This window comes from Ranitomeya variabilis, chromosome 4 (assembly GCF_051348905.1).
Source record: "Ranitomeya variabilis isolate aRanVar5 chromosome 4, aRanVar5.hap1, whole genome shotgun sequence".
Classification (NCBI taxonomy): Eukaryota; Metazoa; Chordata; class Amphibia; order Anura; family Dendrobatidae; genus Ranitomeya; species Ranitomeya variabilis.
The window spans coordinates 660,776,647-660,792,305 of NC_135235.1; the positions used below are offsets into that span (position 1 = coordinate 660,776,647).

General features: G+C 49.8%; 1 protein-coding gene across 2 annotated transcripts in view; it reads left to right on the top strand.

Annotated features, from left to right (window-relative positions):
* The window catches only part of LOC143767514 (uncharacterized), a 54,282-nt gene that overhangs the window by 12,522 nt on the left and 26,101 nt on the right, over positions 1-15,659 (top strand). Inside the window, exon 1 of one of the 2 annotated variants that reach the window (XM_077255912.1) lies at positions 2,437-2,549. The exons of the other annotated variant lie outside the window; for it this stretch is intronic. The gene's annotated coding sequence lies outside the window, so the exon portion shown is untranslated. Of the gene's footprint in view, positions 1-2,436; positions 2,550-15,659 lie in introns of those variants that run through there. 2 annotated transcript variants of the gene reach the window in all.

The following is a 15,659-nucleotide window of genomic DNA, read 5'->3' on the forward strand; positions in this document are numbered from 1 at the left end:
CGACAAATCTGCGGCAACTGTGTGATGCCATCATGTCAATATGGACCAAAATCTCTGAGGAATGCTTCCAGTACCTTGTTGAATCTATGCCACGAAGAATTGAGGCAGTTCTGAAGGCAAAAGGGGGTCCAACCCGTTACTAGCATGGTGTACTTAATAAAGTGGCCGGTGAGTGTATGTGTATGTATGTGTGTATATATATATATATATTCCTTTGTAAAAAAAACATTTGTCATGCCTATTTCTTATATATTTCATTTTTTGTTCATATTTGTACTATTTAAAAAAAAAAACTTTTTAGGTACAGTAGTTTACATATTTTTGAGAAGACAAAAATCCTATAGTTCAAAAACTTGACGTGATAGAGAAAAACAGATCATTTTTGGATTCAGCATCCAAAAATTAAGAACAGTTGTCTGACCTAACTCTTAAAAAATTGTGTTCCCCAGTGGCCCCATATAATGCTCCATATATAATTGGCCATATAAAATGCTCCATATATAATTAGTCCCATAAGATGCTTCATATATTATTGGCCCAATATACTGCTCCATATGTAATTGGCCCCATATACTGCTCCATATGTAATTGGCCCCATATACTGCTCCATATTGAATTGGCCCCATAAGATGCTCCATATTAAATTGGCCCCATATAATGCTCCCTATAGAATTGGCTTCATAAGATGCTCCCTATATTATTGACCCCATAAGATACTCCATATAGAATTAGCCCCATATAATGCTCCATATATGGGCCCCTTCTGATGGTCCCCATATATTGCTCCAAATATAAAAAAAAAACCTTGTCGCTACTCTGCTCTGGACTCCTCGGCGTCTTCCTGCTCTCTGTGCTGCGACTGCTCAGGCAGAGGGCGCGCACTGGTGACGTCATCGCGCCCTCTGAACCTGAACGTTACAGTCAGAGGATGGAAGACGCTGCAGGCTGCCTGCCTGCTCAGGGCCCCGGCACTTGCCCGGGTGCTGACGCCGGCCCTGCATACTGGTACCAACATATTCAGTTATTTCTACGCCCATTGGCTCCAATGACAGTCGGAGAATATTGCAAATACAATATTTGCCGCTGATCATAATCAGAACCGTATTTTGAAAAATTCGCTCAACTTTACTAAGAACGCCATTTAAGTTTAGTATGTATGAAATGGTTTCTTATCAGTTGCACCTCGGATGCGCACTACTCACGCTGAATGGTATGTGAGACCTTAGACTTTGTAACATAAAGATGGACCACCACTCCCGGGCCAGTGCTTTGTGTTTGCCCCCCAGGCTAAAATTTGCCTGTCAGCCCCTGGACACACTAGTATGACTCCAGCCTTAGCCTTTGTGTCCATAATGAGATTCTGGTGCTTTTTTAAGCTACATATTTTTGTTGCATCAAAAACGCAGCGTCATCAATGAGGATGGAATTTACCGTATAAAATCTGCCCACTCAGCTTTTTTATGCAGTGTAAACTGACCTGCTTGTTCGTGTTTCAACTTCGCAACATATCAATTTTTCTGGGCACATTTTTCCCATAGAAGCAAAATATAGCTAATGTGGCCACTTTGGACCAGACCGTAGCACTATGGAGAGCGCAGATTCATCTTCATTGTTTACGAGACCCCGCTCTGTGTGTAAAGCAGTAGCTTTTCTTGGTACTACAACTAAGGCTGGAATCACACTAGTGTATAACATCAGATGCGAGATGCCAATGACCCTCGGCTCCAGCTCTGCTGTGAGCGTGATCTGAGTTTTAGTGCTCTGCTCCGATCCTCTCACATGGGAGAATCAGAGCACAGCTGCGGAGGAGACGGAGAAAGTAATTTTTCCATCTCCTCCATTACCTGTCTCGGCGTCTATCGGACTGCTCTGGGATGATAGTCTGATGTTTCACATGCATCCATAGACTTGTGTGGGTGTGAGTGAGCCAAGTCTCGGTGCCAATCGCAGCATGCAGCAATTGCTCTCTCAGGCCGGCGTCACACTAGGCGTATGAAAATACGGTCTGTTTTTTTACAGCCGTAATATGCAGAAATGTTCCCAAAATAGTGATCCGTGTGTCATCCGTAGGCAGGGTGTGGCAGCGTATTTTGCGCATGTCATCCTCCGTATGTAATCTGTATGGCATGCGTACTGCGATATTTTCTCGCAGACTTGCAAAACCGACATACAATGGGTCCATGGGCTCAAATGTTCGTTAAAACATATACACAGTATATATATATATATATATATATATATATATATATATCAGTGAAACATGCACGCATGATTTTCTACGGCTGTTCAAGACCGTATAATACGGATACGTAAAATACGGCAGATAGGAGCTGGGCCATAGAGAAGTCCCAGTCCGGCCCTGTCTCCACTCGCAGAGCCGCACAGATGAGGAAAAGGCTAAATCCAAACTGGTAAAGGACTTCTGCCAAGGTCAGGCCCATGTGACCATGTGAGGAGATGATGTCACAGGAGGGGCGGAGCCTCTTCCTCCATTACAGACCTGATACCAGGAAGCCGCATTGTGCTGAGGCTGCAGAGATTACACTGAGGTGATTTGGGGGCACAGAGAAGTGGATATTCCTGCAAGGGGGGCTGCATGTTTGAGGGTCGCACAGGGAACAGGGAGACTTTTTATTTCTTGGATTGGGGTCTGCGTGGTGTAGAAAGGGTCCTGTTACTTGTGTGTGGCTGGGGGCCTGCGTGGGGAAGGTGGGGGCCTGGTATCTGTGTGTGGCTGGGGGTCTGCGTGGAGGAGGGGGCCTGTTACTTGTGTGTGGCTGGGGGTCTGCGTGGGGAAGGTGGGGGCCAGGTATCTGTGTGTGGCTGGGGGTCTGCGTGGAGGAGGGGGCCTGTTACTTGTGTGTGGGGAAGTAGGGACTGCTGTTACTTGTGTGTGGCTGAGTTCTGCATGGAGAAGGAAGGGGCCTGGTATCTGCGTGTGGCTGGGGGTCTGCGTGGGGAAGGAGAGGGTCCTGTTACTTGTGTGTGGCTGGGGGTCTGCGTGGGGAAGGTGGGGGCCTGGTATCTGCGTGTGGCTGGGGGGTTTGCGTGGAGAAGGAGGGGGCCTGTTACTTGTATGTGGCTGGGGGGTTTGCGTGGAGAAGGAGGGGGCCTGTTACTTGTGTGTGGCTGGGGGTCTGCGTGGAGAAGGAGGGGGCCTGTTACTTGTGTGTGGCTGGGGGGTCTGCGTGGAGAAGGAGGGGGCCTGTTTCTTGTATGTGGCTGGGGGGTCGGCGTGGAGAAGGAGGGGGCCTGTTACTTGTGTGTGGCTGGGGGGTCTGCGTGGAGAAGGAGGGGGCCTGTTACTTGTATGTGGCTGGGGGGTTTGCGTGGAGAAGGAGGGGGCCTGTTACTTCTGCGTGGCTGGGGGGTTTGCGTGGAGAAGGAAGGGTCCTGTTACTTGTGCGTGGCTGGGGGGTCTGCGTGGAGAAGGAGGGGGCCTGTTACTTGTGCGTGGCTGGGGGGGGTCTGCGTGGAGAAGGAGGGGGCCTGTTACTTGTGTGTGGCTGGGGGGTTTGCGTGGAGGAGGGGTCCTGTTACTTGTGTGTGGCTGGGGGGTTTGCGTGGAGAAGGAGGGGTCCTGTTACTTGTGTGTGGCTGGGGGGTCTGCGTGGAGAAGGAGGGGGCCTGTTACTTGTGCGTGGCTGGGGGGTTTGCGTGGAGAAGGAGGGGGCCTGTTACTTGCTTGGGGTGTGTGTGGAGAAGTAGGGACTGCTGTTACTTGTGTGTGGCTGAGTTCTGCATGGAGAAGGAAGGGTCCTGGTATATGCGAGTGGCTGGGGGTCTGCGTGAGGAAGGAGAGGGTCCTGTTACTTGCATGGGGCTGAAGGTCTATGTGAGGAAGGAGGGAGTCCTGTTAGATTTGCGGGACTGGGAGTCTGCATGGGGAGAAGGGAGTGTTGTAAGGCTACGTTCACATTTGCGTTGGGCGCCGCAGCGTCGGCGCCGCAGCGCACAACGCAAACAAAAACGCGGCAAAACGCACGCTAAAACGCTGCGTTTTGCGCCGCATGCGTCCTTTTTGGCCGAAAGTTGGACGCAAAAAAAATGCAACTTGATGCGTTTCTTGCGTCCAACGCTTGCGGCCATGCGGCGCAAAACGCAGCACAACGCATGTCCATGCGCCCCCATGTTAAATATAGGGGCGCATGACGCATGCGGCGCCGCTGCGGCGCTGACCGCAAATGTGAACGTAGCCTTACTTGAGTGGGGCTGCGTCCTGCAGGCCTGCATGGGGAACGATGGGTTCCTGTCACTTGCATGGGGCTGCATGCTGGGGGTCTGTGTGGGGAAGGAGGGGATCCTGTTGGCAGGGCCGTATTTGCCACTAGGGGCGGGAGGCTGCAGGGGGCGGCACCAAGACAGAGAAGAACTTTTTTTTTTTTTTTTTAACCTCCCCTTCCCTCCCTCCCTTCGTCAGACAACCCATGAAATGGGTTGCATTTTTGGTATTTCCAGGCCTCCGTACCTTGTGAGGTCACAGTGTCACACTTATTCCAGTAGCCGCCGTCCATCTTGGATTTCCCTGGTTTCCAGGGACGCTAGCAGCCAGAGCGTCCCTGGCTCTGTACAGCGGTGCTTTCACCTTCTCATCCTTCCTGGCTCCCTGCTGCTTCATCGCTCCCCCCTTCTCAGATTACAGCTAGCCACGGCATTGTGTGCACAAACTTGAAGCTTCTTAAAGGTATAGTAACCGAAGTTACTACGTTGCTTCTATTTATCTGCTGCATCACCAATGCTAAATAAGGAAGGGTCACATTACTAACACAGCCCAAAGTTGGGTCTTCAGTTCAAAAGTGCCAAACTGCATTGATAAACTTCACTGCTCATAGAGCTGAAGATGGGGGGGCTATATACTGGTGACAGGGGGGAGTCTGGAGCAGCTATATACTGGTGACAGTGGAGAGTCTGGAGCAGCTATATACTGGTGACGGGAGAGTCTGGAGCAGCTATATACTGGTGACGGGGGAGTCTGGAGCAGCTATATACTGGTGACAGGGGAGTCTGGAGCAGCTATATACTGGTGACAGGGGAGTCTGGAGCAGCTATATACTGGTGACAGGTGGGAGTCTGGAGCAGCTATATACTGGTGACAGGGGGGAGTCTGGAGCAGCTATATACTAGTGACGGGAGAGTCTGGAGCAGCTATATACTGGTGACGGGGGAGTCTGGAGCAGCTATATACTGGTGACGGAGGAGTCTGGAGCAGCTATATACTAGTGACAGGGGGGAGTCTGCAGCAGCTATATACTGGTGACAGAGGGGAGTCTGGAGGAGCTATATACTGGTGACGGGGGAGTCTGGAGCAGCTATATACTGGTGACAGGAGAGTCTGGAGCAGCTATATACTGGTGACGGGGGAGTCTGGAGGAGCTATATACTGGTGACGGGAGAGTCTGGAGGAGCTATATACTGGTGACGGGAGAGTCTGGAGGAGCTATATACTGGTGACGGGAGAGTCTGGAGGAGCTATATACTGGTGACGGGGGAGTCTGGAGGAGCTATATACTGGTGACGGGGGAGTCTGGAGCAGCTATATACTGGTGACGGGAGAGTCTGGAGCAGCTATATACTGGTGACGGGAGAGTCTGGAGCAGCTATATACTGGTGACGGGGGAGTCTGGAGCAGCTATATACTGGTGACGGGGGAGTCTGGAGCAGCTATATACTGGTGACGGGGGAGTCTGGAGGAGCTATATACTGGTGACGGGGGAGTCTGGAGGAGCTATATACTGGTGACGGGAGAGTCTGGAGGAGCTATATACTGGTGACGGGAGAGTCTGGAGGAGCTATATACTGGTGACGGGAGAGTCTGGAGCAGCTATATACTGGTGACGGGGGAGTCTGGAGGAGCTATATACTGGTGACGGGAGAGTCTGGAGGAGCTATATACTGGTGACGGGGGAGTCTGGAGGAGCTATATACTGGTGACGGGGGAGTCTGGAGCAGCTATATACTGGTGACAGGGGAGAGTCTGCAGCAGCTATATACTGGTGACGGGAGAGTCTGGAGGAGCTATATACTAGTGACAGGGGGGAGTCTGGAGCAGCTATATACTGGTGACAGAGGGGAGTCTGGAGGAGCTATATACTGGTGACGGGGGAGTCTGGAGCAGCTATATACTGGTGACGGGAGAGTCTGGAGCAGCTATATACTGGTGACAGAGGGGAGTCTGGAGCAGCTATATACTGGTGACGGGGGAGTCTGGAGCAGCTATATACTGGTGACGGGAGAGTCTGGAGCAGCTATATACTGGTGACAGGGGGGAGTCTGGAGCAGCTATATACTGGTGACGGAGGAGTCTGGAGCAGCTATATACTAGTGACAGGGGGGAGTCTGCAGCAGCTATATACTGGTGACAGAGGGGAGTCTGGAGGAGCTATATACTGGTGACGGGGGAGTCTGGAGCAGCTATATACTGGTGACGGGAGAGTGGAGCAGCTATATACTGGTGACGGGGGAGTCTGGAGGAGCTATATACTGGTGACGGGAGAGTCTGGAGGAGCTATATACTGGTGGCGGGAGAGTCTGGAGCAGCTATATACTGGTGACGGGAGAGTCTGGAGGAGCTATATACTGGTGACGGGGGAGTCTGGAGGAGCTATATACTGGTGACGGGGGAGTCTGGAGAAGCTATATACTGGTGACAGGGGAGAGTCTGCAGCAGCTATATACTGGTGACGGGAGAGTCTGGAGGAGCTATATACTAGTGACAGGGGGGAGTCTGGAGCAGCTATATACTGGTGACAGAGGGGAGTCTGGAGGAGCTATATACTGGTGACGGGGGAGTCTGGAGCAGCTATATACTGGTGACGGGAGAGTCTGGAGCAGCTATATACTGGTGACAGAGGGGAGTCTGGAGCAGCTATATACTGGTGACGGGGGAGTCTGGAGCAGCTATATACTGGTGACGGGAGAGTCTGGAGCAGCTATATACTGGTGACAGGGGGGAGTCTGGAGCAGCTATATACTGGTGACGGAGGAGTCTGGAGCAGCTATATACTAGTGACAGGGGGGAGTCTGCAGCAGCTATATACTGGTGACAGAGGGGAGTCTGGAGGAGCTATATACTGGTGACGGGGGAGTCTGGAGCAGCTATATACTGGTGACGGGAGAGTCTGGAGCAGCTATATACTGGTGACGGGGGAGTCTGGAGGAGCTATATACTGGTGACGGGAGAGTCTGGAGGAGCTATATACTGGTGGCGGGAGAGTCTGGAGGAGCTATATACTGGTGGCGGGAGAGTCTGGAGCAGCTATATACTGGTGACGGGAGAGTCTGGAGGAGCTATATACTGGTGACGGGGGAGTCTGGAGCAGCTATATACTGGTGACGGGAGAGTCTGGAGGAGCTATATACTGGTGACGGGAGAGTCTGGAGCAGCTATATACTGGTGACGGGGGAGTCTGGAGGAGCTATATACTGGTGACGGGAGAGTCTGGAGGAGCTATATACTGGTGACGGGGGAGTCTGGAGGAGCTATATACTGGTGACGGGGGAGTCTGGAGCAGCTATATACTGGTGACAGGGGAGAGTCTGCAGCAGCTATATACTGGTGACGGGAGAGTCTGGAGGAGCTATATACTAGTGACGGGGGAGTCTGGAGCAGCTATATACTGGTGACGGGGGGGGGGGGGAGTCTGCAGCAGCTATATACTGGTGACGGGGGAGTCTGGAGCAGCTATATACTGGTGACGGGAGAGTCTGGAGCAGCTATATACTGGTGACAGGGGGGAGTCTGGAGGAGCTATATACTGGTGACGGGGGAGTCTGGGGGAGCTATATACTGGTGACGGGGGAGTCTGGAGCAGCTATATACTGGTGACGGGAGAGTCTGGAGCAGCTATATACTGGTGACGGGGGAGTCTGGAGGAGCTATATACTGGTGACGGGGGAGTCTGGAGGAGCTATATACTGGTGACGGGAGAGTCTGGAGCAGCTATATACTGGTGACGGGGGAGTCTGGAGGAGCTATATACTGGTGACGGGGGAGTCTGGAGGAGCTATATACTGGTGACGAGAGAGTCTGGAGGAGCTATATACTGGTGACGGGAGAGTCTGGAGCAGCTATATACTGGTGACGGGGGAGTCTGGAGGAGCTATATACTGGTGACGAGAGAGTCTGGAGGAGCTATATACTGGTGACGGGAGAGTCTGGAGCAGCTATATACTGGTGACGGGGGAGTCTGGAGGAGCTATATACTGGTGACGGGGGAGTCTGGAGGAGCTATATTCTAGTGACGGGGGAGTCTGGAGCAGCTATATACTGGTGACGGGGGGGGGAGTCTGCAGCAGCTATATACTGGTGACGGGAGAGTCTGGAGGAGCTATATACTAGTGACAGGGGGGAGTCTGGAGCAGCTATATACTGGTGACGGGGGGGGAGTCTGCAGCAGCTATATACTGGTGACAGAGGGGAGTCTGGAGGAGCTATATACTGGTGACGGGAGAGTCTGGAGCAGCTATATACTGGTGACGGGGGAGTCTGGAGGAGCTATATACTGGTGACGGGGGAGTCTGGAGAAGCTATATACTGGTGACGGGAGAGTCTGGAGGAGCTATATACTGGTGACGGGAGAGTCTGGAGCAGCTATATACTGGTGACGGGGGAGTCTGGAGGAGCTAAATACTGGTGACGAGAGAGTCTGGAGGAGCTATATACTGGTGACGGGGGGGGGGAGTCTGCAGCAGCTATATACTGGTGACGGGAGAGTCTGGAGGAGCTATATACTAGTGACAGGGGGGAGTCTGGAGCAGCTATATACTGGTGACGGGGGGGAGTCTGCAGCAGCTATATACTGGTGACAGGGGAGTCTGGAGGAGCTATATACTGGTGACGGGAGAGTCTGGAGCAGCTATATACTGGTGACGGGGGAGTCTGGAGGAGCTATATACTGGTGACGGGGGAGTCTGGAGAAGCTATATACTGGTGACGGGAGAGTCTGGAGGAGCTATATACTGGTGACGGGAGAGTCTGGAGCAGCTATATACTGGTGACGGGGGAGTCTGGAGGAGCTATATACTGGTGACGGGAGAGTCTGGAGGAGCTATATACTGGTGACGGGAGAGTCTGGAGCAGCTATATACTGGTGACGGGGGAGTCTGGAGGAGCTATATACTGGTGACGGGAGAGTCTGGAGCAGCTATATACTGGTGACGGGAGAGTCTGGAGCAGCTATATACTGGTGATGGGGGAGTCTGGAGGAGCTATATACTGGTGACGGGAGAGTCTGGAGGAGCTATATACTGGTGACGGGGGAGTCTGGAGCAGCTATGTACTGGTGACGGGGGAGTCTGGAGGAGCTATATACTGGTGACGGGAGAGTCTGGAGGAGCTATATACTGGTGACGGGGGAGTCTGGAGGAGCTATATACTGGTGACGGGGGAGTCTGGAGCAGCTATATACTGGTGACAGGGGAGAGTCTGCAGCAGCTATATACTGGTGACGGGAGAGTCTGGAGGAGCTATATACTAGTGACAGGGGGGAGTCTGGAGCAGCTATATACTGGTGACAGGGGGGGGGGAGTCTGCAGCAGCTATATACTGGTGACGGGAGAGTCTGGAGCAGCTATATACTGGTGACAGGGGGGAGTCTGGAGCAGCTATATACTGGTGACGGGAGAGTCTGGAGCAGCTATATACTGGTGACGGGAGAGTCTGCAGCAGCTATATACTGGTGACAGGGGAGAGTCTGCAGCAGCTATATATTGGTGACGGGAGAGTCTGGAGGAGCTATATACTAGTGACAGGGGGGAGTCTGGAGCAGCTATATACTGGTGACAGGGGGGGGGGGGAGTCTGCAGCAGCTATATACTGGTGACGGGAGAGTCTGGAGCAGCTATATACTGGTGACAGGGGGGAGTCTGGAGCAGCTATATACTGGTGACGGGAGAGTCTGCAGCAGCTATATACTGGTGACGGGGGAGTCTGGAGCAGCTATATACTGGTGACGGGGGGAGTCTGCAGCAGCTATATACTGGTGACAGGGGGGGGAGTCTGCAGCAGCTATATACTGGTGACGGGAGAGTCTGGAGCAGCTTGTTCCCGTGCCGTGGCCTAGCGTGCAGCAGAGTGATGAGGTCATCATGCTGCGACCTCATCACTCTGCTGCTGCTGGCAACGTGGAGCGGGGCAGAAGAGGCAGGGACGCAGCGGCCGGCTTGAAGAATGATGAGCAGCGCTCCAATGAGGAGCAGATACTGAGCTGCTCAACATTAGAGATCTGTCATTTGCTGTGTATAGGGAATGGGCCATGGTGTTAGTAGTCCATGAGGGCAGCCGCATGGCATTGTGTGTGTGTCTATATGAGTTTGTGTGTGTGTAAGGGCTCATACTCACATGCGAGCAACTAGGACAAGTCTGACACATCAATACCCGACACTACAGCTCCGCTCCTGAGTGCCGGGTGCAGTGCCGGGTATTGACATGCGAGACTCTGTCCGAGTTTCTCGCATGTGAGTATGAGCCCTAAGAGTGTGTGTGTGTGTATGAGAGTGTGTGGGTACGTTCCCCCGTTCAGTACCCACTGCGTGTTGGATGCTATGTACACCCACTGCGTCCAGATGTTACAGCATAGTGGATGGGATTTCATGAAATCCCATCTCCACTATGCATGCAGTGACGCCTCCGGCTTTCCTGCGGAGACACATGTGCGGCTCGTCTTTTACAGACTGCAGCATGTCTATTTATTTTGTGGCGACGCTCCGTCTCTGCCAGATAATTGTCACCTGTACAATATATTGGACTCAGTGATTCCGCACTGTTCAATCAACACATGAGGAATCACCTACGTTCAAAAGCCGGCAGCACTTTAGATGGAGCAGACATGTGACCGTCATGCATTCATGCAGGGATCACCATAAAAAATATATCAAAATTTATTAGACTATATGTAAACCACACAAAAATATTAAAAACATTTAAAAAACACACAAAAATACAAAATCATGCCCTGTGAGGACAGGGGCTGCGGATCACTGGCCAACACCCAAAAAGTTTAGCCCCAATGGGCTTAGTACATCTCATAAGTAGGTGAGGTTCCTGTATGGTCCACAGTCTGATGACGAAGGTAACAACAACTCCCAGTATCTCCTTACCATAGTTAAGGACATACTGGGAGGTACATGTTCATGTCATACAAGTGTATCATGGGGCTGATCTAACACTGAAATTGACCAACATAATAAGCATGGTGCTGCATTCATGTACTGATGGTGGTTCTGACCCTGCATTCATCTACTGATGGTGGTTCTGACCCTTCACTCATCTACTGATGGTGGTTTTATCGCTGCATTCATCTACTGATGGTGGTTTTATCGCTGCATTCATCTACTGATGGTGGATGTATCGATGCATTCATCTACTGATGATGGTTCTCACCCTGCATTCATCTACTGATGATGGTTCTGACCCTGCATTCATCTACAGTACTGGTGGTGGTTCTGTCCCTGCATCATATAACTGCCTGATCCCACCACCAGTACCAGAGAATCCTCACAGCGCACAGTGCACATGATGTGAGGATTCACATACTGTATAGTGACTTTAGACTTGAAGCTTAAGATCGGACAACCTTTTTAACGATGGGCCGCTACTCATGGGCCACTGCTGTGCTTGCCCCCAAGGCTAAAATTTGCCAGCCAGCACCTGGAGACTGGTGCTATGCAGGCTGGCGATTTGGGGGTGGCTGACACTTTAGAATAGGGATTGGGGGGCATATTCCTATAGATGACTTTGAGAAGCTGAAGGTGTTAAAAAAACGCTCAAAAGACTGAACCTGTGTACAGCAAGTGCAGGCGTTCATTCTTTTTGTGTTTGTTAGCGCTTTTTAAAGCGTTTTACAGAGTGCATCTGCCTTAAATAGATGGCGTGTGCACAGACTCAGTGTGTGACGTCAGTAAGGGGCGCAACCATGAAAAGTGCCTAGGGCAGCATAAAGGCCAAATACGGCCCTGCCTGTTGGTCTGCATGCTGGGGGGCTGCATGGGAAAGAAGGGGACCTGTCACTTGCATGTAGCTGCGTGCTGGGAGTCTGCGTGGGGAAGGTGGGGGTTGTTGCTGCTTGCTGGAGGCTGATGTGGGGAATGGGGTGTTTTGTGTGTGGGGAAGGAGGTGAAGTTACATGTTGCAGTACAGGATAATGTGTAATGTCACTTGCTTTGGCTGCATGTGGGGGGTGTTTTGAATATAGAGCGCCTTTCCTCATTAATAATATTTTGTGACACAGGACTGCAGGTTTACGCCCAGCCATCAGGAGGCTCCAAACTGCATAAAAAGCCTAAGAAATTTAGCCCCCAGCTTTGGCCTTGTGCAGGCCGCAGCCGGAGACTCTGGCGGCTCTGCCCACTATGCAGACCTCGGTGGCTATCTTTTGCCTTCCCCTGCCTCCTCTGGACACACGCTGGCATCCGGAAGCGGCTTCCTGGCACAAGGATCTGGAGGCATCAGCGCTGAAGACAGCGCTAACCACATCAGGAGTGCCACACTGCAAAGAAGAGATGGGACACAGGATCTGGGTAAGGGAGTGATGCACTATCACTCCCGCACCTCTGCTGTATCCCATACTCTGTAGGAATCCTTTTACAGGGGCACATAGAGGGGTACATCATGTCCCTGCCTAAAGCACCAAAGAAAACTGATAAGACTATTAGTCTTTTTCACTTCATATAACTTCTGCCAGTCTGCATTTCCTAAAGCTGAGTTCGATGCTCTGCAAAGCCTGTGACCCCAAATACACTCAGGAGCCCCCCACTGCCACCGAGCCCAGTGTACTTAGTCCCCCTGAGTGGGTTTCATCAATGTTGCAATCCATGGCTTCTCTGGCCAAAGCGATTGAATCCTTCCTTTTTCCTTCTGTGGATCGTGGCATTCACATGACTGACATAGATGGATCCTCCCCTACAAGGGGGCCATTGGCTAGCAGCAAGCACTCTTGAAAAGCACAGGCGTCTAGAAAACCGATCTGTAGTACGTCACCTGAGCAGTCACGTGCTTTGGAGTCCGTGAGCTCCGTTTCTCGCTCTCCCTCTCCAGAGGTTTGTAGCGAACTCGATTCTGAGTATGAATCGGACGTCTCCTTGGATCCGGATTCACCAGATTTTCAGAAAATGGGGGATTCACTGATTGAGGCTGTCAACCAGACTCTGAAGGTTGATGAAGACTCTGGCTCTGTGCCAGATCACGCTGTGTCCTTCAATAGGAATAAACGCCCTCACAGACCATTTGCCATTCACCCGGATTTTCGGGCTATAGTTATCAGCACAGGGAGCGACCGGATAAACGCTTCACAGTTGATCTAAGGAAAGATTGGGCTGGATCTCCTGCAGTAGACCCGCCAGTGTCTCGCCTGGCATCCAAAACCCTTTCTTTCCCTGCCGGATGGATCATCCATTAACCCATTTACCCCCAAGGGTGGTTTGCACGTTAATGACCAGGCCAATTTTTACAATTCTGACCACTTTCCCTTTATGAGGTTATAACTCTGGAACGCTTCAACGGATCCTGGTGATTCTGACACTGTTTTCTCGTGACATATTGTATTTCATGATAGTGGTAAAATTTCTTTGATATTACCTGCGTTTATTTGTGAAAAAAAAAATGGAAATTTGACGAAAATTTTGAAAATATTGCAATTTTCCAACTTTGAATTTTTATGCCCTTAAATCACAGAGACATGTCACACAAAATACTTAATAAGTAACATTTCCCACATGTCTACTTTACATCAGCACAATTTTGGAACAAAACATTTTTTTTGTAAGGGAGTTATAAGGGTTAAAAATTGACCAGCAATTTCTCATTTTTACAACACCATTTTTTTTTTTAGGGACCACATCACATTTGAAGTCATTTTGAGGGGTCTATATGATAGAAAATAACCAAGTGTGACACCATTCTAAAAACTGCACCCCTCAAGATGCTCAAAACCACATTCAAGAAGTTTATTAACCCTTCGGGTGCTTCACAGGAATTTTTGGAATGTTTAAAAAAATGAACATTTAACTTTTTTTCACAAAAAATTTACTTCAGCTCCAATTTGTTTTATTTTACCAAGGGTACCAGGAGAAATTGGACCCCAAGAGTTGTTGTACAATTTGTCCTAAGTACCCGATACCCGATATGTGGGGGTAAACCACTGTTTGGGCGCATGGCAGAGCTCGAAAGGGAAGGAGCACCATTTGACTTTTCCAATGCAAAATTGACTGGAATTGAGATGGGACGCCATGTTGCATTTGGAGAGCCCCTCATGTGCCTAAACATTGAAACCCCCCACAAGTGACACCATTTTGGAAGGACCCCATAAGGAACTTATCTAGATGTGTGGTGAGCACTTTGACCCACCAAATGCTTCACAGACGTTTATAATGCCTTAAAAATTAAAAAATCATATTTTTTTCACAAAAATGATCTTTTTGCCCCCCAATCTTTTATTTTTAAAAGAATAAGAGTAGAAATTGGACCCCAAAAGTTGTTGTGCAATTTGTCCTGAGTACGCTGATACCCCATATGTGGGGGTAAACCAATGTTTGGGCGCATGGCAGAGCTCGGAAGGGAAGGAGCACCGTTTGACTTTTCAATGCAAAATTGACTGGAATTGAGATGGGACACCATGTTGCGTTTGGAGAGCCCTGATGTGCCTAAACAGTGGAAACCCCCAATTCTAACTGAAACCCTAATCCCAACCACACCCCTAATCCCAACCACACCCCTAACCCCAACCACACCCCTAACCTCAACACACCCCTAATCCCAACCCTAACCACGCCCCTAACTCCAACACACCCCTAATCCTAACCGTAAATGTAATCCTAACCCTAGCCCCAACCCTAGCCCTAACCCTGATGGGGAAAATGGAAATAAATACATTTTTTTAATTTTTCCCTAACTAAGGGGGTGATGAAGGGGGGTTTGATTTACTATTTATAGCGTTTTTTAGCGGATTTTTATGATTGGCAGCCGTCACACACTAAAAGGCGCTTTTTATTGCACGTTTTGAAAGTTTTATTTTTTCCATATCTTGGTCCACAGAGTCTTGTTAGGTCTTGTTTTTTGCAGGACGAGTTGACGTTTTTATTGGAACCATTTTCGGGCAATTGACATTTTTTGATCGCTTTTTATTCCGATTTTTGTGAGGCAGAATGACCAAAAACCAGGTATTCATGAATTTCTTTTGGGGGAGGGCGTTTATACCTTTCCGCGTTTGGTAAAATGGATAAAGCTATTTTATTCTTCGGGTCAGTACGATTACAGCGATACCTCATTTATATCATTTTTTTATGTTTTGGTTGTTTTATACGATAAAAACTTCTATAGAAAAAAGAATTATTTTGCATCGCTTTATTCTGAGGACTATAACTTTTTTTATTTTTTCGCTGAGGATGCTGTTTGGTGGCTCGTTTTTTGCGGGACAAGATGATGTTTTCAGCGGTACAATGTGTATTTATATCCGTACTTTTCATCGCGTGTTATTCCACTTTTTGTTTGGCGGTATGATAATAAAGCGTTTTTTGCCTCGTTTTTTTTTTTCAGGGTGGTCACTGAAGGGGTTAACTAGTGGGACAGTTTTATAGGTCGGGTCGTTACGGACGCGGCGATACTAAATGTGTACTTTTATAGTTTGTTTTTTTCTTTAGATAAAATATTGTTACCATAAATATAT